The sequence below is a fragment of the Trachypithecus francoisi genome, unplaced genomic scaffold (genome assembly GCF_009764315.1).
Source record: "Trachypithecus francoisi isolate TF-2019V2 unplaced genomic scaffold, Tfra_2.0 Lachesis_group2, whole genome shotgun sequence".
Taxonomy (NCBI): domain Eukaryota; kingdom Metazoa; phylum Chordata; class Mammalia; order Primates; family Cercopithecidae; genus Trachypithecus; species Trachypithecus francoisi.
Window position 1 is genome coordinate 93,268,113 of NW_022681465.1, and position 26,653 is coordinate 93,294,765.

The 26,653-nt window shown below is 41.6% G+C and overlaps 1 protein-coding gene across 2 annotated transcripts in view; it reads right to left on the reverse strand.

Moving 5' to 3' along the window:
- The window catches only part of LOC117065174 (60 kDa heat shock protein, mitochondrial-like), an 80,239-nt gene that overhangs the window by 52,647 nt on the left and 939 nt on the right, over nucleotides 1–26,653 (reverse strand). The window lies entirely within an intron of this gene.

Consider the following 26,653-nt stretch of genomic DNA (forward strand, 5'->3'; position numbering starts at 1 on the left):
TAAAATAGTGAGGAAAAACCAACATGAAACATCAAGGTAACTGACAGAACTCAGATGGGAATTCAAGAATTCTTTAAGCCTGGGCCACAGCATGATCTCTCGTGCTCTTTATTTCATTTCCTGGAAACTAGCTTACCTGTATTTCTTTCTTGCCTTCCCCTTAGCCAGGGGCTTTATAACAAGATTTTTTGTCAATCTCTTCTTTCATTTCTGAGTGAAATATGGTCAATTTCTAATGACAACAGAACACACCGAAAGCTGTATCACCAGTGAGTCGAAAGTCCCCAATATAATGTCCATGACTTGTTGAAAACACAACAATCAAGAGGCGGTTCAACAAATCTCTTTTCCTTCCATTCTTTTCTTCTTTCTTTTTTTCTGGCCTGGTATTCAATGTACATTGAAATAATATGAACGCAACAAGATGTCCTCAATTTCACAGGTGCCTAGTGACCAAAGTCAAAAGAGATTGCCTAGTGTTCGTAGAAAACAGAAACTCTTCCAAAAGCATCATGTACAAGTGAAAAGTGTATAATGTAAGTTTGCAAAATGTTGGTTGGTGCTTCATTTTCTCATTTTACTTATCTTTATAAAGTTGCTTTTAGGAAAGGAGTCATTTAGTCAATTATAATAGTTCTTCACTGAAACTGAACTGGGTCACACATACTGCTGAGTGGTGCCCTGGCTGGAGCCTGGCATCTGGACTGGTGAGAGTAGGAGGCAATACAGAAGAGGCTCTGTAGACAGTTTCCTTAGCTGTCAAATGAAAGGGTTAGGCCAACCTTAAATAATATCTAAGGTTTCTTTCAACCAAAAAACCATATGGTTTTCTCCCTAGTTCTGGACCTGAGCTATGTTCTGAGTTTTTAATTAATTCAGAAAATGCTCTTAACTTTGAACCAAATGTAGGGGCGTCAAGATGTGAGTAGCAGAGGTGGGAGTGTAGGTGGATTATGGGCCTTTGCTGCCCATAGGAGGATTTTCTGGTGATTAGAAAATGTGCCCTCAGTCAGGCAAGAGAAGGAAATAAAGGGTATTCAAATAGGAAGAGAGAAAGTCAAATTGTCTCAGTTTGCAAATGCATCTAGATACATGATCCTGTATCTAGAAAACCCCATTGTCTCAGTCCAAAAGCTTCTTAAGCTGATAAGCAACTTTGGCAAAGTCTCAGGATACAAAATCAATGGCAAAAATCACAAGCATTCCTATACACTAACAACAGACAAGCAGTGAGCCAAATCATGAGTGAACTCCCATTCACAGTTGCTACAAAGAAAATAAAATACCTAGGAATAGAGCTAACAAGGGAAGTGAAGGACCTCTTCAAGGAGGACTACAAACCACTACTCAAGGAAATCAGAGAGGACACAAACAAATGGAAGAGCATTCCATGCTCATGGATAGGAAGTATCAATATTGTGAAAATGACCATACTGCCCGAAGTATTTTACAGATTCAATGCTATTCCCATTAAATTACCATTGACATTCTTCACAGAATTAGAACAAAACTGTTTTAAATTTCATATAGAACAACAACAAAAAAGCCTGAATAGCCAAGACAATCCTAACCAAAAAGCACAAAGTTGGAGGCATCATGCTACCCAACTGCAAACTATCCTACAAGGCTACAGTAACTAAAACAGCATGGTACTGGTACAAAAACAGACACATCAACCAATGGAACAGAATAGAGAACTTAGAAATAAGACCACACATCTACAGCCATCTGATGTTTGGCAAACCTGACAAAAACAACCAATGGGGAAAGGATTCCCTATTTAATAAATGGTGCTGGGAGAAATGGCTAGCCACATGCAGAAAATTGAAACTGGACCCCTTCCTTACATCTTATACAAAAATTAACTCAAAGTGAATTATAACTTAAATGTAAAACCCAAAAATGTAAGAGCCCTAGAAGAAAATCTAGGCAACACCATTCAGGATATAGGCACGGGCAAAGATTTCATGACAAAAATGTCAAAAACAATTGCAACAAAAGCAAAAATTGACAAATGGGACCTAACTAAACTAAAGAGCTTCTGCACAGCAAAAGAGACTATCATCAGAGTGAACAGACAACCTACAGAATGGGAGAAAAGTTTTGAAGTCTACCAATTTGACAAAGTTCTAATATTCAGAATTTACAAGGAACGTAAGCAAATTTACAAGAAAAAAGCAAACAGCCCCATTAAAAAGTGAGCCAAGGACACGAACAGACACTTCTCAAAGGAAGACATTATTTGGCCAACAAACGTATGAAAAAAAGCTCAACATCACTAATCACCAGAGAAATGCAAATCAAAACCATAGTGAGATACCATCTCATGCCAGTCAGAATGATGATTACTAAAAAGTTAAGAAACAGCAGATGCTGATGAGGCTGTGGAGAAATAAGAACACTTTTACATTGTTGGTGGGAATGTAAATTAGTTCAACCATCCTGGAAGACGGTGTGGCGATTCCTCAAAGACCTGGAACTAGAAATACCATCTGACCCAGCAATCCCATTACTGGGTATATACACAAAGGAATATAAATCATTCTTTTATTATTATTATTACACTTTAAGTTCTAGGGACATGTGCACGTTTTGTTTGTTACATATGTATCCATGTGCCGTGTTGGTTTGCTGCACCCATTAACTCGTCATTTACATTAGGTATTTCTCCTAACGCTATCCTTTCCCCATCCCCCACCCCATGACAGGCCCCGGTGTGTGATGTTTCCTGCCCTGTGTCCAAGTGTTCTCATTGTTCAGCTCCCACCTATGAGTGAGAACATGCAGTGTTTGATTTTCTGTCCTTGCGATAGTTTGCTCAGAATGATGGTTGCCAGCTTCATCAATGTCACTACAAAGGACATGAACTCATTCTCAAAGGAATATAAATCATTCTATTATAAAGATACATGCATGCATATGTTAATTGCAGCACTACTCACAATAGCAAAGGCATGGAATCAACCCAAATGCCCATCAATGATACACTGGAAAAAGAAAATGTAGTACATATACACCATGGAATACTCGGCAGCCATAAAAAAGAATGAGATTATGTCTTCTGCAGGGACATGGATTGAGCTGAAGCCATTATCCTCAGCAAACTAACACAGGAACAGAAAACCAAACACTGTAGGTTCTCATTTACATGTGGGAGCTGAACAATGTGAACAAATAGACACAGGGAGGGCAACAACACATACTGGGGCCTGTGGGGTGGGGGCAGGGGGAGGTAGAGCATCAGAATAAATAGCTAATGCATGCTGGGCTTAATACCTAGGTGATGGGTTGATGGGTGTAGCAAACCACCATGGCACAGTTTTATGTATGTAACAATCCTGCATATCCTGTACATGTATCCCAGAACTTAAAATAACTAAAAAAGAAAAGAAAAGGAAAGAAAAGAAAAGAAAATACACCCACGTTGGGTGGAAGTGCCTCTAGGGCACAGGGCTTAGCGAGCTGACAGTTCCTTTTATAAATTAGGAACAGACACCCTTCCTCTGTGTACATGCAGCTTGTGCCAGAGTGCTCTGCTTGGTGAATGAAGCCCTCACTCACTCTTCGGCCAAGCACACTTGGACAGGGCAGCACCTGCACAACCTACATGAAGACCAGTGGGATGGGTGTCACAGCCATAAGCAGAATCCTTTCAAAGCCTCCACAGTACCTAGGCAGGAACCTTGTTACCTAAACACATGAGTGTGCACGCACGCACACACACACACACACCCCTTTGGTGCCAATGTGAGTAATTTCTTGAACTATAACACACAGACCTCTCACTTTATAGAAAAAGCATGCTTTATGAATAAGCACAAGAGAGACAGTGTCTTCTTAGCCTTCGTTTTCCAGAAAACAGAGCCTGGTAAAAGTGCATGAATGCACGTGGTTTGTTTTGGGAAATAGATGCACCAGGAATGGGAGACTGAGAGACATCAAAGAGGAGGGAAGGCTGATCAAGGTGCTCCATTGAACTAGTCTCTATTGTGGTAAGTGGGCCTCCATCCTGCTTGGTTCTCTAAAGAACTATAGAGATTATATCTCAGGACTGTCCTCTAAGAACAGAAGAGAGGAACATTTCCTGGCTTCTGGCATCTATTGGTCAAGGGTTTCCCCTGGAATGCTAACTCCTCAAACATCCTGTGCAAACATGTTGGAATGTAAGTTGATGGTGGTGCTAGCAGAGTCACTGGGGCAAGGAAGGCAACCCCATGTCCAGATAAGTGTCTATTCTGGTAAGAATGAATCACTGATCCTTCCAGTCTAGAAGACATCTGATGTAAAAAGCCTATCACCAAGTGACTGGCTGGTCTTCTTCAAGACGTGTACCACATGGAGTGACGGAGGGTTTCACAACAGTCTCTCTAGTGAAAATCACATATTCAGGACAGTAGTTGCTAGACTGGTCTTGGTGAGATGGCACTAATGCCATTGGGGCCATGCAGAGCCTCTATCCCTGTCCTATGTTCCCTCTGTCATGCAGTGGCTAGGGAGAGAGGCTGGCTGATATCCTCATGACATCCTGTCACCTTGTTGTTTAGTGCCTCACTTGCAGAGGAGGTTCTCTGGTGAGCCTTGATGTGAGAGAGAAATCTACATGCTATGTGTCCAGTACTATAGATCCATCTGCTTTGAGGCTTCTAACCCAACCAGCAAGCCATTCACCACTGCCAGTGGGTTCAGATACAACCTTCACTCAGACCACTTCTCCTGCCCTACAAAGAGAATGAGTAAGTGCGTTGTTCTCGGCTCTGCTTACTGGGAGGGGAAACTTTCTCTGTCCTCAGGACCACCCCTCCACAGGACTCTAGCCTGGTGGTAGTCCATTTTTCACTACCACCAGCCTGTTAAGGCAGCCCATCTATGAACTCAGTTCAAGTTTTTGTCCTCATTGGTTGGTTATAAGGAATTACAACACTTTAGGGCCCGGTGTGGTGGCGCTCGCCTGTAATCCCAGCACTTTGGGAGGCTGAAGTGGGCAGATCACCTGAGGTCAGGAGTTTGAGACCAGCCTGGCCAACATGGCAAAATCCTGTCTCTACTGAAAAAACAAACATTAGGTGGGCATGGTGGCCTGCGCCTGTAATCCCAGCTACTCATGAGGTTGAGGCACAAGAGTCGCTCGAACCCAGGAGGCAGAGATTGCAGTGAGCCGAGATCGCACCACTGCACTCCAGCCTGGGTGACGGAGAAACACTTTGTCTCAAAAAAAAAAAAAAAAAGACTTTAGATGTGAACTGAACAAGAGAGGTAGGTAACACAGAAATCTAGGGCAGATGGAATTGACTTGCACCCTCTGGATCTCTTCTGGCCCATTTTGTTGTATGATGGATTACTGCTGTGCCTGCCTGACATTGTGACCAACATTGTGGATCTGAAAATACTCAGCTCAACAGGGGTAGCTTTGTTGAGAGCTACCTGCATGGTCACGTGATGTCCCATGTGCAGAAGATTCATCTCTGTCAGAGCTCAGGATGGAGCTAGTTTTCAAATGGTATGTACTTTTCTGTTGGAGAAAGAAGGCCTAGTTCCAGAACCATAGGATCTGTGCTGCAACTCTCTTTTCTGAACTTGTCAGCGACTCCATACACATAACATCTTTATTTGCGATAAGTAGCACCATTAAATCTGCTGGCCATCTAGCATGAGTGTCAGGGCCACTTGTATCATAGCCCGGACCTGCTGCAGATCTTACTCTGACATTCAAAACTGGCAGCCTTGCAAGTTACCCAAAAAATGAGTTAGAGCAATATTCCCAAGAGAAGTATTTGCTATCTCTGACTTCTAAATATTTTAAGTGGCTTTAAAACATCTCAAAATTATTTGATATGCTTTCTGTCAAGAGATGGGGTCTATGTCATATCCCCTGGAATCTGGCTAGGCTTCTTACTGGTTCAACTGATAGAGTATGGTGAAAGCTACTATGCTATATAACTTTAGTATACTATAGTATATACTTTTGTGTGTGTATATATAAAATATATATGTATATTATACACACACACAAAATACATATAGTGCAGTACTGTACTATATGACTCCTGAGGCTACATCATAAAAGACCAGGTCACTTCTTTCTTGTTCAGTAGGATCCTTCCTCTTCCAACTACTTGCAAACTGCTGTGTTGTGAAGAGTCTAAGCCACATGGAGAGGGAATACGTTGGAGTTCCATTCGATGGTCCTCAATGAGCCCAGCCTTCAAGTGACACAGCTTAGGCATTAGAAATGTAAATGAAGATGACTCCAGAAGATTTCAGCCCAGTTTGTGTCACCTCTCAGCCCTGAGTTTTCCCAACTTAGGTTATAGCCAGCCTTTCTCAACTAGAGTTTTTTTTTTATCTGAGCTACAGAAGACAGAAAATGGTTTGAATGACTATTTTCTCAGTTCTACCAAGTATGGCACATCACTGTATCATTCTAAATACCTAGGAGAGAAATTAGTTCATTTCACATAAATGGATGCTTTAAGGGATTACAGCTGAATTCTATTATGGATGCCCAGTTTAGCAAAGCTGGCAGAAATCTAAAAGTAGAGACAAGACATTCCTGCTGTTCTCTGTCCAAATTCCTGACCCACAGAATCCATTGGTTTAGCCGTATTGTGGTGTTTTACATCAGTAAGTTTTGGGGTGGTTCATTATGTAGCAATAGAAAGCCAGAATAAGGTACAAGATCTAATATCTTGTGCTTTACCTCAAAGACTCTGTGCCAGAGTGCCTCAAATTATTGGATTCCTAAAAATGTCACTGATGGGCAGGTTGGGGAATCTTTGTGGGGTTTCGTTCTCACCCCTGACACTCAAGTTGGTACTTCTGTTTAGCAGGTTAAATCTGCATAATGCCATCAAGATAGTGTGCCAGTATAGTCCATATGCCTCTGGAATATTAAGACAATTAAGATCTCTGCAGACTATTTTGTGACATTGCACAAGAGGCTTCACATAGCCTTAGGCAAGACTATCAATGTATACTGATGTCCTTCTCACTTAGAGGAGACCTGCTTTAGATCCCATTTATTGATGAGGATTGAAAAGAACATATTCACCAGATCAATAGCAACATACTGAGTGCCAGAGGCTCTGTTGGTCTGTTTAGTAAAGATATCCCATCTGGCTCAGCAGCTGAGATTGGAGCTACCATTTGATTAAGTTTAGGGTAGTCCACTGTCATCCACCATGATCTGTCAGTTTATTTTTCCAAGCACCATTCAGGTGAATTATATATAGAGATGTTGGAGAACATCATCCAGTGGAAGTGGTGGTACCAATTCTCTTTGCTGGTGGCACTAATTTTCTTTTGAAATAGTGCTGACTTGGGTACAGTCTCCTGGCTGGTGGGGTTGTGCTGGATAGTTTCAGAGACTTCCACTTGTCCCTTCCTACCCTAATGACTTTTACTCAATAGGCTAGGGAACCTGTGGGAGGATTATGCTGCTACTTTGTTTATCCATCCAAATTATGCTCTTGGACATTGGGGAAATAACCACAGGTTGAGCTCATGGGTCCATTGGATCCACTTTGAAGTGTGCTTGTGGCAGCTCTCCTTTTAATTTTTTTCTAATTCTACAAGTCAAATACCACTCTGGTTGGCCATTCATCTGTCTCACCAGTGGGAATACCTTGGTCTTTTAGCCACTGCCACAGGTGCCTGAGAGCTGAGGCATCTTCCAATCTTCTTGTCCATTGTAGTAATCACATATACCTATACTTTGCTACTGTCACTTAAGAATTGCTGCCTGGTCCCTGACATGCCAGAATCCTGTTATCCTGAATAATGCTAAGAAGTCCAGTGTTGTAGCAGCATCTCATACTATCAACCCCAGTTTATGAGGGACAGACACCACTGGCACGTCTCAAAAGAAGCCAGTGCTTTCTTCAGCAGTGCATTTCTTATTGCTTTAGTCAAAAGAACACCCTCTGGGACTTTCTGAGGAATACAGACAGATGAAGAATTCTCTGATCTCACTAATAAATCCATTTTAACATTTCTACCTCCTTCTGACCCTTCCTTGATACTCCACCAAATTTATTCTAGCAACTCTACCTTATTCACTGTAGCCTATTGTGTTCAAGCTTCCAAGAGTCACCCTACCAATGTGTTAGGACTGGGTCCAGATGTTTTTGCCAGGATGTTAAATTCTGAGTCATGGAAGAAGACTTGCATACCAATTAATTCCTCCTATCCATCTATATATTCAGGATTTCCTCATCCAACTCTCCCAAGATGTATTCCCACATGTGTTTTCCTGGATTCTGCCAGTGCCTGTTTGCTAGGTCGTGCAAGGTATAGAAGGAACAGGCATTGTATTTCCTGGATCAGGCTGTGCTGAGACATGACTCCAGCTACTGGTTATGAGAAGAGGGCAAAGTCAGAATTTGAGGATGAGCATTGTCCTGAAAAGCACTTGCCTCAGCTGAGGCCTTTGCTGCATTCCTGCATAAAGGCAGGCTGTTTAGAAACAGGGAGATGTTTTTTTTCCTTTGAGTCCAGAGTGTTCATAAAGCTGGAAATTTACTATTTGCAGGCTTGTTACCCAAATGTTCTTATCCCAGGTCTCAGGATCCTATTCCTTTCATATTAGGAGTTTTGACTTTCCAAAAAACATATGTTGAGGCCATGCATTCAATTGTCTTTGTAATCCTGCATGCCTTAAAAGTGAATTCTAGCCTTGATTTTCAGCAGAGTCCATCCTGCAACTGTAGAATTTAAGGATATGTTAGGACATTGCCAATCAGGTGTGATTATCTGGTGGTTAGTAGACATAAGCTTGTTTGTGACAAATCATATTTTCCAAAGATGAGTGCAACAATATCTTTCATTCCACATGGGACACGTACTTATCACTCTCCCATTATGAGATAGAATCTTGCTCTTCCACTCCCCTAAATACGCTGAGCACTGTGACTGCTTTGATGAAAAGAACAAAGTAGAAATGATATAGTGCCAATTCTGAGTATAGCTGTCCTAGTTCTTCTACTTCCTGCCTCTTAGAATGTCTGTTGGGGGAAACCAGCCTCCATGTTCCAAGTGTGACTACCCTGAGCCCTCTATGCTGTGAGAGCCCCAGATGAGTTTGCAGCTGACAGCCAGCATCAATGCTGGCTATGTGAGTGAGCCATCTTGAACTTCAAGCCCAGAGAAGCCTTATGTGATCTCCAGACCCAGCTACCATGTGTCTAGAACCACATCAGATACTCTGAGTGAGAACCAACCAACTCAACTGAGTTAGCTTACCATATCATAAGAGAAAATAATACAATGTTTTGAGCCCTAAGTTTTGGGGTGGTTTGTTATAGAGCAGTAGATAACCGGAATAGCTTATAAAGCCATTAACAAAAGCCAACCAAGTCCTGATTCCTATAACTATCACTGTGCCACACTCCTTAATTGGTATAGGTGCCACCTTCCACCTGCTCTTCCTTCCAGTACTCTCTGGTGCAAGGCTTCTTTGTGCCACCCCACTTATGACCAGAAATGGGCTCCTTCTTCCTGTCATACTGATGAATGCTCCATCTTGAGCATTTGACCCTGAGCATCTGATTTCTAGAGCCACTTCTAATGCCCACTAGCCATCTGATACCAACTGCCTTAGCCTGCATTTCTCAAGAAAATGAAGCCCAAGACAAGGCTTTACATGCCAAGGCCAAAGTATTTATTTATTTATTTATTTATTTATTCTGAAGTTGAAGCTCATCAAACTGTATACTTATAATGGATGCATTTTATTATATGCAAATTATACCTTAATAAAACTGATCTTAAAATAACTGTTTTAGAGTCAAGACTTCCCTGAGTGCAAATCCCAACTTTGTCACTTATTAGTTGTGTGACCTTGGGTAAGCCATTTAACTTCTACAAGCTACTTCTCTGTGATATGGATAATACTAGTGCTTATCATATAAGGTGCTTGTTAAAAATTTAGACAGTAAATAAATATAAAGTGCTCAGCCCAGGTCTGAAGCACAGTTAGCACTCAATTAACATTATCTGTTATTATTACCATTACTACTATTAATAGTACTTTAGTATGTAATCAAAGTGAATTAACAGTAGTGCATACGGCTTTCATTCTATCATGTGACTGTGATCAGATTCAAGAGATTTGTTTATTGTCTTCATCACATCTGAAATTGAAGAGTCCTTCCCAGACTGGAGGAGATGGAAAACTGAAATGTCACTTTCTTGTGTGGTTCTTGATACTAACTGATAATAGCGTGAATGTGTAGAGAGAGCACAGATTTGGAAACAGATAACCGCAGGTCCTAATCTCCGACCCTTATTGACTGTGTGAACTTAAGCAAATTGCTTAACCTTTCAGAATCTTTGTTCTTTTAAATAAAATAGGAGAAGAGAGTACCGAACTGATAGGATTGTTGTGAGGGCTTAATGAGAGAATTTATGTGTGGTAGCCATTTTCCATAGAAAGCAGCTGTTCTCCAATAATGGCTACCCAGAAAGCTTTACCTCCTGGTATTCACACCCAAGAACAAATATGCTGCCACAGACCTACACAGAGAAGTCATTCCCAAAATTTTAAGTAACTGATAACACAGGTTAGCCTAGGAGAAAGTAATCTCCTCCTACATTGAAATGATACTGCCTGTCTTTGTAGCTAGGTCTTAAGAAGCATTGAAGTTCTCTGCCTTGGTTTCCAGGACCTTGGTAAAGAATCCCAAAGTAAGCACTTGAAGAGGCCATGTGGAGACACAGTGAGGACAGCCAGACCCAAACTGTTCAAGCTACCCCAGCTCAGATATCAGGTACATGAGCGAAGGACTTGCTCTAGAAGAAACCACGTGGAGAAGAACAGAGGACCCAGACAGTGGCCTTTTGTTTTGTGTGGTGAATACCCATCTTCAGCTATTTGAGCCACCCCAGCTGAGGCCACAGACTTTGTGGGACAGAGAAAAACAGTCCCTACTTGTGCCCTGACTAAATTTCAGACTTCCAGAGTCATAAGCATAATACAATAATTGTTGTTTTATACCCCCATATTTTGGGGTGGTTTGTTACACACCAATAGACACCTGGGATAGTATGTATTTGAAGCTCTTGGCACATAATCAATTAGTTCCCAGCACAGAGTATAGCATTTTAAGAATTCCCTTTTAAGTAAGCAGCCAAAGTGTTTCTTTGTATAGGATTTAGAGGTTGCCATGTTTTGTACCAACTGTCTAGGCTTAGACCAGGGATTGCGCCTGACCCTCAGAAGGTTGGCCTGCATCCTAGAAGATGGCCTCGTTAGGAGCTCTGGGAGAAAGTTATGCGCCAGAGGCTGGGAAGCAATGAAAACTTTAAGAAGGAGAAGCCATGAGGAGGAAGAGGAGATGACAAGATCACTTTCCAGTTCTCTGTGAACTGGGGAGTCTGGGTGTGACAGGTGTTGTAATTTGAATGATGTTCTAGCATTCTGTCTTTCTTCCCTGTGAACACGAACAGTACCCATGAACTGGAACATCCTGAATAAATAGTTCTTGCATCTTCATCCTATCTGTGTATTTTCCATTTTTTGCTTAAGTTATTATTAAAGTTCACTTTATTACCTTTAAAGTCATCTTTAAATGAGGTTACTCCTAGGCTAAAATGTATCATCAGTTGCTTAAAATATTGGGAATGGCTTCTCTGTGTTGGTATCTGGCAGCATATTTGTTCTTCCTTGCAGTAATTTCAGTGTTCTATGGTCTGATCAGCTGCATCTGTATCTTACATTGTTCTGTGTCGATACTCCAATAATTAAAACAAGATTTGAAAATCAGTTGCTTTTGTTGAGAAGAGTACCTTCAGATTAGGTCTAAGCTAAAACGTCTGCCATAGGGCGGAAGCTTAGGTACACCCTGAGACTTCCTGAGTTACAATCTTTAAATATCCTCTGCAGCAGTCTTATGTTTCACTGTTTACTCTTCTCCCAATATGTTAGTGACTACACTTTGAAATGGCAACAAGTCTAATGTAATAAAAGAACAAAAGTATTTTTAAAATGTTTCTAAGAGTGATGCCTTAGGACCAAAATGAGATGAGTTGAGCAGGGACGAGAGTTTTATCTAGCATGTAGGGAAAGGGAAAGACTGGTCAGCATGGATTAGCTGGGAGACTTGGTTTTACATCAGTGAAAAAGACTTGAAGGTGTTAGTTGACCACAAACTTAGTATACACTCAAAGTGTGGCATTTTTTTCCAAAGGATTTAATCAAGTTCATACTAAATTCATTTTAAACAATGCCCAGGTGAAGGAAAGTCATTGTCACAACTAGACACTGCACTGATCTGACGACACTGAGTAAGTACGTCAGTGCATTCAGCAGTTGTTCAGGGAGCCATGACAAGCCAGATATCCAGGACACTGAAATGTCTTCAAATGAAGTCTTAGATCAGGGATATTTCATTTCTTCTACATATACAGCTATTCTTCCAACAAAAATTTATTGATCATCCATATGTGCCAGAACAAGGCTAGGGAAACAAAGATGTAGAGCCAGTTTCTGTTTCAAGGTACTCACAGTCCAGTAGGACTGACATGCAAGTAAATAGACAATTACCATTCAATAAAGAAATTCAACATTCTAATTTGTATACACACGGATTGCCCAGGAAGTAGAAGAGGGAGTACCCAGCTCTTCCTAAAATGGTCCAGGACATTTTCTCTAGAGGTAATGCTTATTACTGGCATTTAAATGATTTATTATGTGCATATAATGAATAAAGGCAATATAGAAATAGAGAACAGTCTAGGCAAAAGCTCAGAGGAATGAGAGAGTGGAGCATATTTAGTAAATAGCAAATGGTTTTATAAGGCTGGGGTATAGGAGGCAAAGGGGAAAGGGGAGAATGACAAGGCTAGGAAGATAAAGGCAAGCTCATGAGAGGAACTTTATGGGCTCCAAGGAAATTTGAATTTTATCCTGTAAGAAATGGGAATTCACTAAAGGAGCACTGTGGTAGAAGTATGGAGATTTGATAAGCCTAAGGACAAGGAGACCAGATAGCAAGCTGTTGCAATAGTACACATGAGAAATAATGAGAGCCTGAAGCAGTAGTCATACGGAAAGAGGGAGAGAATGAATGGCCAGGACAAAGAAACAACTCAGTGATGTACTCATTAGCCCTTCCAGGTCACAATCACTAACATTTTATACAATCTAATGATACTTCATCTCTCCCTTCCATTGGCTTTTCTCACCATCAATGCACCCTAGATTTTACTAGTGTATCTTGTTTACTGTTTATCTGTCCCTCTAGAATGTAAATAAACTCCATGAGAGGCAGGGATTTCTGTATGTTTGGTTCACTGCTGTATCATCAGTGCATGACACATAGGTAGAAAATTATGCTGTCATTGATAGAGCAGGTAGACTCATTTTGTATCATTTCAGAGGATATAATTCACCTAACAAGATATTTAATAATACAACGCTGAATGTTTTTCTTTTAAGATCAGGAACAAGACAAGGAAACCATTTCTATTCAACATTGTAATAGAGTTCTAGCTAGTGCAATAAGGCAAGAAAAATAAATAAAAGTATCTAAAGTTGAAAGGAAAAAGTAAATAGTCTTTACTTGCAAATTATCTATGTAGAAAATCCTATGGAATATATAATACAGTGATTAGAACTAATAAATGAGCTTGGCAATGTTGCAGACAGAAGATCAGTCTAAATACTCAATTGTATTTCTATGTACCAACAACAAAGTATTAGAGATTAAAATTTAAAATATAATACTATTTACAATGACTTCAGAAATGTGAAATGCTGAGGAATAAATCTGACAAGATTACAAAATATTGCTGAGATAAAATTTAAAGAGCTAAATAAATGGAGAGATATACTGTGCTTATGGGCTGAAAAACTAAATGCTATTTAGATGTCAATTGTCCTCCAAAGTGGGTTTCTTATAGGCAGCATATTTATTTATTTGCTCTGCCAATATCTGTCTATTCATTTTGGTATTAGATCATTTAATGTGATTTATTGATATGGTTAGATTTAAATCTATCTTCTTGCTATTTGTTTTCCATTTTCTCCATCTATTATTTGTTCTCTATTTCCTCTGCTTTCTTTTAGATTGCATATTTTTTATGATTTCATTTTATCTCTTCCGTTGTCTTCTTAGCTAAAGCTCTTTGTTTTGCTATACTGCACTTTACACATAGCTTAAAAACCTTACAACAAACCACATCCATTATCCTCACATTATGTACATAAGAACAACAAAAACAACAACAACAAAAAATGGCAGCAGATCCATAATCCTTCCAGGTTTTGTGCTATTTTTGTCATAGATTTTTCTTTACATATATTATAAACTTTATCATTTTTGTTTAAATAGTCAATTACTTTTTGGAGATAATAATGAAGATTACATATTTGCCTATGCTATGACCATTTCCATGCTCTTCATTTCTTTATGTAGTCCAGATTTCCAATTTGTGTCATCTTTTTTCTGACTAAAGGACTTCCTTTAACATATTTTGCAGCATAGATCTACTGGTGACAAATTCTTTCTTCTTTTGTGTGTCTGAAAATTCTTTATTTTGCCTTCATTTCTGAAAGGCCTATTCACTGGTGTAGACTTCAACATTAACAGTTTTTTCATATTTAAAGGTGTTGCTCCACCTTTAAGCAATGCTCTCACATTGTTTCTGATAAGGAATTTCTCCTGTTTTTTTTTTTTTTCCTCCGTACATAATGTGCCTTTTTTCTATGATTGCTTTTTAGATTTTCTCTTTACCCTGGTTTTGGTTTTGAACAATTTGTTTATGTTGTTCCTTGATTACCTTTCTTTCTTTCCTTTTTTTTTTGAGACAGAGTTTTGCTCTTGTTGCCCATTGCCCAGGCTGGAGTGCAATGGCACAATCTTGGCTCATTGCAACCTCCACCTCCTGGCTTCAAGCAATTCTCCTGTCTTAGCCTCCCAAGTAGCTGGGATTACAGGCATGTGCCACCACGCCCAGCTAATTTTGTATTTTTAGTAGAGATGGGGTTTCTCCATGTTGGTCAGTTTGGTCTCAAACTCCTGACCTTAGGTGATCCACCTGCCTTGTCCTCCCAAAGTGCTGGGATTACAGGTGCGAGCCACTGCACAGCTGATTACCTTTTCTTTACGGTATCTGTGCTTGGGCTCTTGTTCTATTTCCATTCCCCCACCTACTCTCCTTCTAGACACAAGTTACACTAGTATTGATCCACTTGAATTTGTTCCATCAGCCAGTGAGTCTCTGTTCTTTTTGTTTTTATTCTTTTTTCTCTCTGTGGTTTGAGAATAGTGTCTACTGCTATGTCTTAAAGTTTCTTAAAATTTTTTCTGCAATGTCTAATCTACCACTGATTTCATCAGTGAAAATTTTATCTTAGAAATTGTAGTTTTCATACTTAGATGTTCCATGTAAATATCTTCTAAGTTCAATTAAAATAACTTCTATGTCTGTTCTTCACTCATTGACCACATGTAATACAGTTACAAGAATTGTCCAAATGTCCTTGTCTGTTGATTCTAACATCTGTGTCAGCTCTGGGTTGGTTTTGATTGGTTGCTATTTCTCCTCATTATTGGTCATATTTGTCTACCTTCTTGCATACCTGGTAATTTTTTTACTGAGTACCATACTGTGTGAATTTTGTCAGGTACTGGCTATTGTTGTATTCCTATAAATATTCTTGAGCTTTGCTCAGGGATGCAGTTAATTTGCCTATAAACAGTTTACTACTTTTCGATCTTGTTTTTAAGATTTGTTAGGTGAAACCCAGAGCTGTTTTCAGTCTACTGTGAATTATTTTTCATTACTGAGAAAACAGCCTTCTGACTAGTATACCCAATGCCCCACAAATTATGAGGCTTCTCAGTCTGGCCGGTAGAAATACGCATGGTCCTGTTCCTTCTAATTTGTGGAGGTAAGACTTTCCTCGCTGGAAGCTTTCCTCATGTGCGTTTGTTGATCAGTACTCAGCAGAATATTCAAGAGGGAGCCTTGGTAGATCACTGGTGTTCTTTCTCTCCTTTTCAGTACACTATCCCAAAAACTCTAGCTGTCTAGGTCTCCAGGAATCTCATTTCCATCTTTTCTCAGTGAATTCACTGGACTCCTATGTCTGGATTCCCTGCATGAGGACTGGAAAGTTCTCCCAAGGCAGTAAGTTTTTGGAAGGCTTATTTTGTAGGGGCAATTGTTTGTTTCCTATCACTTGAGAATCACTGTTTTTTTTTTTTTTGTTGTTGTTGTTGCCTGACATCCAGTGTCTTGAAAAGTGTTGCTCATTATTTTGGTTGTTCCAGGAAGGAAGGCAAGTCTGGTCCCGATTATTCCATGTTAGCCAGCAGCGGAAGTATCTCTATCTTTAAGAAATCCAGTGCTACAGCTGACCTTTCATTTGTAGAACATGTCTTAGGTATCCTGCCATGTGCAAAGATTTTGAGTGCAGAACCCAAGCTGAATGTATCTTAGTAACTCCAGATAACTGACACAGGCCTTTGCAAATCGTTGGTAAATTGAGTTGCTGTAGGACAAGCAGGTGAAATTTTCACAAAGGGATATTTTTTGCCTTATGCGAGAAAGAAATATCTGATAGTTTAGTAATGAAAACTTTGAAAAGACATAGTGATCTTTCCATTATGAGAAGCATGCAAGCAGAGTACAGATACTCATTTGCTATGAATCAGCATTTCTGTATTATCTAGAAAAAGTCTTAGTCGCCTCAGTTTGGTGCCGATTTTTCTTTAACATTTCTCAATCTTATTCTTTGCCAAATGTGAGCTATTATAAAAAGAATTAGTAAGGCCTCTCTAGATTAATTATTACTTAATTATGAATGGCTCTCTCTGTCTAGATTAATTATAAAAAGACTACTCCCCTCAAAACTTTTCTACAACTATACTTCCTACGTCAGGTAATCTCAGGTAACAAGGAAGCCTAGACACTGTTATCCCCAGTTGGCTGATTGGGAAACAGAAATGCATGGTGGTTTAGAGGACTTGTTTTAAGTCACACAGTCAACTACAGAACCAAGCCAAGAACAGAGGTCAGGTCCCTAGATGCATGACAACATCCTTTCCCTTTGACTATGCTGCCTCATGATACAACAGGAAGTTTAAAAAGTTCAATTATTCTTTTTTTTTTTTTTTTAACATGGGTTTTAGAAAGGAGGCAGGAATAAAGATAGCGGAGCAACTGTAGGATGCAGATAACGTGGCATGCATTTCTACCATGGAAAGTAAGACTGAAATTGAAGTTGTTCTGCAGCAGAGGTTAAACAATAAGAAAATGGAGTAGGGATCTCCAAGGCCCTGCTGATCTGAAGAATCCAGGTAAGCATTGAATTAAATCGGATAAGCAAGGGTTCAGGTGAACCAGGCAGTTTTTGAAGTAAATAAAACACATCCAGTAATACAACCTTATTTCAGATAACAGAGTTTCTGGATAAAGGAGTTTCAGATAATCAGGGCTTTACAGTATAAACAAACACAGAGAACACTGGACATGGGAGTAACTAATTGAGGAGATTCAAGTAACGAGGAAGCCTGGAATCTATATCTGCATTCTGTGTGACTTCAAATTATTAAATTTCAAAAATTCAGCCAGGTAGGATGGTAAACAGGATAGAAAATGCAGAGTAATCATCTAGCCCACATCATTAAGTAAGAAAATGTGTTGTGATTTATGAATGTGAAGGAAGGCAGGACAGAATAAAAGCTACAAAGGATAAGACTGAAGCATCATGTATGTTATGGAGACACAAGAGGAAGGGGCAGGAGAAAGGAGGCAAAGGGCTGAAGGCTCTATCAGGGGGTAAAAATTAGCTTTCAGGCTGCCTTACACTCCCATGGCACAATGGAAATGGGAAGAAGAGTTAAAGGGCTTGACCAGATGCAGTGGCTCACCCCTGTAATTCCAGCACTTTAGGAGGCACAGGTGAAAGGATCGCTTGAGGCCAGGATTGAGGTTACAGTGAGTCATGACTGTACCGCTGCACTCTAGCCTGGATGGCAGAATGAGACCCTGTCTCAAAAAAAAAAAAAAAAAAGAAAAGAAAAGAAAAAAGAAAAATTAAAACAACAACAAAAAAGAATTTAAGGGTGAAACAAGTGTGGATCATTGACTGGGAATATTCAGACTTGCTTGAGAACAATGGGCTGTATTCACTACCACCTCCTCCTTTTTCCTCCTCCTCCTCCTTGTCCCCCCACTCTCTCTTCTATCTCCAAGATTCTAAGCCTTCTCACCAACAAGCTGTGAACCCCAGGGCTTGAGATCCAGTAGAATAGAGGCAGGGCTCTGGAAGTGGGGAGCAAAGGGGATAAAATGATCCAAAAGTCATGTAGAAGAAGGACAAGTAGAGGTGGTCCATCCAAGAAGAGAAAGGAGTGAGTTTTTAGCCAAACCAGAAAGAGTCAGGTAGTGGTTGGGGCAGAGGCTCTATTTCCGACTTCTGTAATATGGTTATTTCTCCCATGGGTTGAAGGCAGCAGGAACTATGAGATAATTTTTATGAGAAATGTATTCCCCTTTTTATTGCCTTTCCATATTCTGAATAAGTCTAGAGAGAGCCTCAGTTTGGTGCCAATTTTCCTTTAACACCTCTCAACATTTCCTCATCTCCTCCACCCTCTTTCCTTAACAAAGAGGGAACAGACCTCCATTTAAGAGCCCTGGTCGGCAAAACTGTGGTTAGCTGGAATTCAATCACAATGCTTTGTTTTGTATTTATTTCTATTGATAGTGAATAATCCAGTTTGAAATGTATAGCAGCTATAGTCATCTTTAAAATAAAATTTGAAAAAAGAATTTATTACATTGGAATTTAAGCTGAGTGATTTGAAACTAATAATCAAACAAAAATTCTTCATTGACCTAAATGTCAAGAAAATGACAGGAATGTATGGTGGAAATAAACCTTAGTCTGGGAATCAAGAATCTTCCAAGAGCTGTGAGTGTGATTTTTGGTCACAGTGATTTCATTTTCACTTTTATTAATGAAAGACATAGCTGCTAGCAAGAACTTAGCGTGAGATGGCCAAAGTATGAACATTGTTAAGTTACTAAATTTCTAGTCAAAGGCAAAGAAATGATGTTTTAGTGAGTCTGTGCCAACTTAACACACATAGAAGCTCACAAATATTGAAAGGTCACATGAAGAGCCCCATCCTCCAGGGGCTTTGGGATGCCAGCATGTGGACTAGATTATTTCTATGAGACTTTCCAGTTCTACAATGCTGTGCCAAGTTTTCAATCTGGTGCCAGCAAAAGCAATGATGTGATGGGGAAGAATAATGACAGATATTGTATTAAAATCTAATTTTCCTTATCACTACCTTACCTATCAAGTAGGTAGCTGAGAATGAATTTACTTGAAACAGAGATCAGATGCCAAGCATAACCATTTCCCTTGTCATCTAAATTCTTCTCTCCTAAGAAAGGTTTTTTTCATCAAAAGTTTTACTACACTTTGTTTTAAAGGCCAAACGAATTGAGGCCTTAACTAAATAAGATGGGCAAGGGGAACAGGCTGGTTGGCTTTTGTCGGCCCACCTTTGGTCTTGAAGGGAGGGACTGCCCCTCTCTCCTCTATGGAGCTTCTCCTAGTTGACCTGCCCAAAGAATTTTCTATCTGTGGAATCTCCCTGAGAGCATAATTTCTCTGCCTTCCAGGGAAAACAACAGGGGTTAGGAGAGGAGCTGGTGAGACTGACACCCTGGGTTCAAATTTCAACTCCTGGAGGGAGCCTCCTTTTTATTTGAATTTTCACATTTATCTAGCACAATGACTCAGTGCAGTTGGTCCAATTTCATGGCTGTTGCTGCTCTTTTCCAAACCTTTGTGTGAGTTAGAAAACACACACCTCTTAACCCAAACCAAACCATACACACACACTCTGTACCCATGAAGCACAAATAGACACCCTGTCCTCAGGGCTGATGCCCCCTCCCAGGCTCTGGGCAGGACAAGCAGAGTGGGGAGAGGATTCAGCACCACCTGCCTCTGTACTTGGTGCTTTTATGAAGAGTTCAACCTACCAACCTACCAGGGTCCTGTGCAGAGACCCTGACAGACATCACCATTTCCTAACCAGAGAAGGTTAAATATTTGTGTTTCAAATAGATCATCCTGGATGTTTTGTACAAAATAGATTGGGAGAGGATGAGGTTGGTTTCAGCAAGTTGTTAAAAGCCTATGGCAGCTGTCCAGGTGGGAAATGATGGGCATTCAGGTGAAATGGGTGGCAGCAGGGACAGTGAGAAATGAACACATTCCAGGGATGTTAAGGAGACAGGTTGACATGTCTGAGGCTGCTGTGAGGATCCAAGAGATGATGATGATGACAGTGCTGATATTAATAATACTATTGACTGAGGGTTTGTGTGTACCAGTTATTTTTATAAGTTATTTGAACCAAAAAAAATTGACTACATCTCATTCCTGCATAGTTGCTGTAAGGATCAGAGATCACATAAAGTGCCCAGCCCATAGCAGATCCTTCATCACTGGTAAAAACTGGCCTTTGAAACTCCTGTGTTAGTTAAGAAGCCCTAGTTTGTGGACATGGGTGGATGTTGTCGGCAGTGGAACATTATCAAGACAGAGGCTCCGTCACCTTCTAAGCATCAGGTTAGAGTCCTCCTGTAACTTTTCTTTTTTTTTTTTTTGAGACAGAGTCTCGCTCTGTCGTCCGGGCTGGAGTGCAGTGGCCGGATCTCAGCTCACTGCAAGCTCCGCCTCCCGGGTTTATGCCATTCTCCTGCCTCAGCCTCCCAAGTAGCTGGGACTACAGGCGCCCGCCACCTCGCCCGGCTAGTTTTTTGTATTTTTTAGTAGAGACGGGGTTTCACCATGTTAGCCAGGATGGTCTCGATCTCCTGACCTCGTGATCCGCCCGTCTCGGCCTCCCAAAGTGCTGGGATTACAGGCTTGAGCCACCGCGCCCGGCCTCCTGTAACTTTTCAAAGCTACAGATATTCAACCCCACCTCCATTCAGTTAGTCCAAGATATGAGTCTTGGTATCCGTGTTTTAAAAGCTCCCCAGATAGCCAGGGTTGAGAAGCACTGAAGTTAAAAGAAGTCTTTGGAATCAGACAAATCAGGGTGACATCCGAGCCATGCCCTTCACAGTGGTTTCCCTTGTCTAAGCCTCAGATTTCCTATTTGAAGAAGGAGGATAAAAATACCCCCCACTCCAGGTTGTGGGAGGGTTAAATGAGGTGTTGTATGCACTCCATAGGACCTCCAGGACATCTCTTTTTATACCTTGCTTAGTGTGGTGTCTGGCCCCTAATGTGGGTTCAATAGATGTGACTGCCATGATTGTGGGGTTGAGAAGCAAAGGAACTTAGTGAAGGCCAGCCCCAGGGGTGAGAATGCTGCACCTGCCACCTGGTCCAAATTGTGCTTGTTTCTTTCACAGATGTGGAAACCCAGGTCCAGTCAGGGAGTAAATAATCTCCCCAACGACACAAAGTGAGAGAGCTGGGATTTGAATCCTAGTCTGTGTCCTTCTGCCATACACCAGGAATCAAATTCAGGGCATAGCTAACTATTCTAGAGAAAGACTTGTTACAGAAGTGATGCTACCGGGAGAAGAGCCCTTGTCTGTTCTGCTTTAAACTGCTGGGCTGAGCCACACAGTGAAGGGCAGGGGAACAGCTAGAAGCTGTCCAGGGCAGCCCAGAGCCGCTCAGACAAGAGCTCAGAGGTGAGGGCTGGGCAAGGAGGGAAGTGCGTGGAGGAGAGGGGGAAAAGGATCAGAGAGCTGCTGATTTCAGGGTGAGCACAGAATCACATGTTTTGTGTATGGTCAGATTAAGAAATGCAATGGTATATGCCTGCCAATACAATGACTGGTAGACTGTAAGTGTTCAGCAAACATTATTTTACCTTTTTCTTCTTTCAGAGCTGCCTCCTGCCCCCAAGGGGAGGAGTCCATCCTCTTCTATGGTATACACCTGTTAGCTTGTTTGTCCATCCTTCCCCTTTCTGGGGACAGCCATGTCCATACACTGTGACCTGTATTAGTCTATTTTGTGTTGCTATAAATAAATACCTGAGGATGGTAATTTATAAAGAAAAGAGGTTAATTTGGCCCATAATTCTGCAGGCTGTACAAGAAGCATGGCGCCAGCATCTGCTTCTGGTGAGGCCGCAGGAAGCTTCCACTCATGGTGGAAGGTGAAGGAGGAGCAGGCGTGTTATATGGCAAGAGTGAGAGCAAGAGAGAGAGCAGAAGGTATCAGGCAACCAGCTCTCATGTGAACTAATGAGCAAGGACTCACTCATCACCAAGAGGATGGCCTCAGCCGTTCCTGAGAGATCTGCCCCCTGACCCAAACACCTCCCACCAAGCCCCACCTCCAAGACTGGGGGTCAAATTTTAACATGAGACCTTCGTTACCAATGTTTTTCTATCTACACATCCAAACTAGATCATAACCTTTGGTCTTTGGGAGACTCAGAAGGATGATACACTAGAGAAAAACAGCTCCCCTGGCCTGGGAGATTTTGACTTTCTGCTTTTCATGTGTGTTTGCTTTTATCAAAGAGGGAATCTGCTACTTGCCTGATACAACTGCATTTGGATAGTGAACTGGGGCCCAAGGATGTCCCAAACCACTGCCTGGGAATGCCAATTTCTCATCATGAATTAGAAATCAACGCTAGCAGCTTCCCTGCTAAGTAAAAAAAATTACATAATTCCTTCCGCACCACTGAATTAGGCTGATTTTTTTTTTCCTTTTCCTGAATGTACAGTAAATCCCTAGTGGTTTAAGCCATGGTGCCTCTCCTTAAATACAATATGAAACCGCTACCAAATTTAAGTAAAAAATAAATTCTGTGTTGTGTTAGGAATTTCTCCTGCCAAAAACTCTCACACAATTAACACACTAGCAAAATGTGTTGCTAATTTCATGCCACTGGAGTCTTTTCTGCTTCAGAATATAGAAACAAAATCAGGTCAGAGCTCCAATAATAACAGGATTTTGTTAAAATATACAGCCCTGTGTTGTAGATATGTTGTAGGAATGGGTGAAAAGGAGACTCACAGTGATGCATGAAATAGCTCACTACTGCAAATAGAAGTGGAAGAACTTGTCTCCAGCTTCTTTGCAGAGAGAGAGAGAGAGAGGAGAGAAAGGGAGAGAGGGAGAGGTAGAGAGAGGGGGAGAGAGGAGAGAGAGGGTGGAGAGAGATGGGAGGAGAGAGGTAGAGAGTGAGAGAGAGACGAAGAGAGACAGAGAGAGGGAGACAGGGAGGGAGAGGAGAGAGAGAGTATGGGAGACAGGGAAAGAGGAGAGAGGGAGACAAGAAGAGAGAGGGAGAAAGGAGAGAGAAAGAGAGAGGAGAGAGAAGGTAGGAGAAAGATAGGGAGAGAGAGGAGAGGGATAGGGAGAGAGAGGCAGTGAGGAGAGAGAGAAGCAAGGGACAGGGAGAAATGAGAGAGAGAAGGAGGGAGAGAGAGAAGAGGAGAGACAGAGAGAGAAGGAGGGAGAGAGGGAGAAAAGAGGAGGGAGAGAGATAAAAAGAGAGGAGAGAGAGGTAGAGAGAAAGAGAGAGAGAGGAGAGAGATGGAGAGAGGAGAGAGATAGAGAGAGAGAGATGGGGAGAGAGAGGTAGAGAGAGAGAGAAAGAGAGAGGAGAAAGAGAGGCTAAGAGAGAGGGAAACAGGGAGAAGAGAGAGGAAAGAGAGACAGAGGGAGAGAGAGAGAAAGAGAGAGAGAAGAGAAGCAGGAAGAGAGAGTTAGTTCAGCTCAGTCCAAGCCCAGACCCACCAGGTTCTGTGGGAAAGGGTTTCATTATCAATGTTAGGCCATCCAGACATCCGCATACTTTTACGGGTGAGGCAAACGCCAGGCAAAGAAACTAGGAAAACACAAGCCCAGTAAATCACAGCTAGGATTCTGATTCCCCTGGTTCTCTCTGAGGCTTCCTCCCTCCACCTCTTAGCCTTCTTACATTGGGCCTCGTCTTTTCCGTAACAAAAACAGCGATAATGAAAATATTTTGGCAGCATTGAAGGCCTTTCACATCATGACCCTGACCTCCAAATCAATTTTCTTTATTCTTAACCTGACCTTGGCATCCATTCTCCCTGGCGTTCAATATTAGTTACAAAATCTTGAACTCCCGGAGACCTTCCCTCCTCCCCAGATAACCAAGGCAGGCCACACTGGGGAAGCTCTGGTGAGGACAGGGAGAGAAGGCTTCTTGACAAAGAAAAATCATAACTAGATAAACAAGTCCGATGCCTTCTATAGGAGTCTCATTTGCGCCAAATGCTATTAGCCCCATTATTTACTCAGACAACGGTGCAGGCAGCCTGGGCTCCCTGCTTGCACAGGGCGCTGTGGAGCAAACCATGCATCACCAGCCGGCCCGGGCGCTTCCCTTAAATAGTAATATGTAAGGTAGAGCATGTTACATTTCATCCATCACCCATGGGCTCGCCGAGCGCAGAGACTGGAAAAATTGCCCACATTTCTCCATTGCTGCATTAATACTAGAAGGGGAGTGAACTGAACAGAGAAAGTGCCAATTTCAGCACACATGTTAAAAAGAGGAGCAAAGAATAGCAGAAAAAGAAAGCATCTCCCGGACTGAGATGCTGGGGGGTGGGGGAGGTTTTTAAAGGAGAAGGCTGCTTTTCAGAACTCTTGTGCATTGACTATGAGAATAAGGACCCACTGAGACAAGAGTTCGGGGTCAGCATACATTTAGGAGAAGAAGTTGGCTGGCAGGGGCTATTTTTCTGCAAATTAGTTTTCTCTCAAGGGTAACGGTGGGGGAGGAGCAGAGGCAAATGAATTGGAGCCCACTGAATAATCGCGTATTGTTCGGCCGGTTGCGGTGACCTATGAACTGATGCTCCGAGAAGCGTTTTCAGGCCTTCCTTTTATATAGGCCAGGATGGGAAGCCTCTCACAGCTGTTGACGAGTGTCCTGGAGGGGCAACGATGGGGACGGCAGTGTGGCCCCACAAACAATGGTTACAGAGCATCGGCTCCACTTGGGAAGAGAGGCACCGTCTGCTGGTCAGTACAGCTGACCGCAGGGCTGGACAGGTGGCCAGGCAGGACGGTGAGAAGAGGAAGGGTTCAAACTTTATGCTGATCACAAAGAACTGAGAAAAGGGGCAAAGTGGAGAAACACAGTGTAGCAGGACGGGATAGATTGACTTTCCTTGGGGATTACAAGGACCAAGAGCTCTGCAGTGGTTCAAACAGTTCAGTGCAAATGGAATTCTTCTAGGATGTTTACAAAATAAAAGTGAATCAGTTCATCTAAAAGCATTTGTGCTTCATTGTTTTCAAGTCCAGATTCTGCCTGGAATGCATAGCATCCTGTTCTTCCTTCAGACATGTTATCATTCTCACTTTGGCATCAGAAAACCCTGCATCATCTAAACCAGGGCTTTTCTGTTCCCTTGAAACACCCGAATGAGATGAACTAAAAGTGCAGAGACTCTAAGGTGAAGCCGGAAGGGACCCTTCACCAGGGAGAGACTTCTTTGAAGTCTTGTACTTGTTTATCTTTTAAAAATTACCTAAAACTGATACATTGTGCAGCAGTCTGAAATTTAGTATTACAGATACCATTTTCAACTCCTTTAGCTCCCTCAATTTAGAATTTCATTCTAAGATGAAGCTCAACCTGTATCAGATAAAAAAGAACAATCACCAATTTAATGCATATTTTGAGTTTAAGAGGACTCCATCTCAGATATCCAAAACTTATAATCTGAAAAAAAAGTCTATGTCATAAAAGCAAGAAAATAGAGTACTTATAATCAGGGAAAATGGAAGCTTCCAGAAGAAAGAACTAGTTTCATCTTTGGCTTGAGACAAACTGGGGCATACCCCAGTTTGCAAAGCATTACAAAGGAGACAGCTATTGTAAAGTGATGAAAAGTAGACTTCCCTGGTTGTAACTACCTTGTCATTAAATGCTGTGTCTGACTCACTCTAGGGCTGACAGAGCACAGTGTAGTGCCAGGCACATAGCTGGTGCTCAATAAATACTTGTTGAACTGAAAGTTGTTGATAGTGCTCTGCATTCATTTTCCCCTTTAGGTAGCTTGTGGCAGGATGGTTAACCCCAGGATGGGAACATCTCACAGACCAGCAGTGGGACAGGCTGTTCTTCCTGGAGGCGAAACAGGCTAGGGCAGCACATGGTCCCTTCCATCTGAGTCTGAGTCTAAGTACACACTCACTTTTCATCTCTGCAACAGACTAGCTGCATGCATGGTCTTGAGATCCACTTATCTGGGCCTTCCAACCCTTCTCTGGCAGAAGGAAGCGTCAAGCACCATGCTCTCAAAGGTCTATTTAAAAATTCTACAATACTATGTATTTAGATTTATAAAGGAATTTTCTTTTTCACCAGTTGCTACCTGAGGGCTGAAGCAACGGGCAAGATAGGGGAAGATAAATCAGCTCTGCTCTTGTCTCCCCTGTGCCTTCCCAGCTGGAAGGGCACAGAGGACCCAGTGTGGTCCCACCTGGGAGGCTGCCCACCTGGTGCCCTTTGTTCTGTTCCGGCAAGAAAAACCTCAGAACTGAAGACATGCTGTAAAGGGTGGTGAAAAGCACTGCCAGTTAGTTACCTTACTACAAATTTACCTTAGATGAGGTAATTCACTAAGCAAGTCGCAGGACTTCAGTGTTACACTC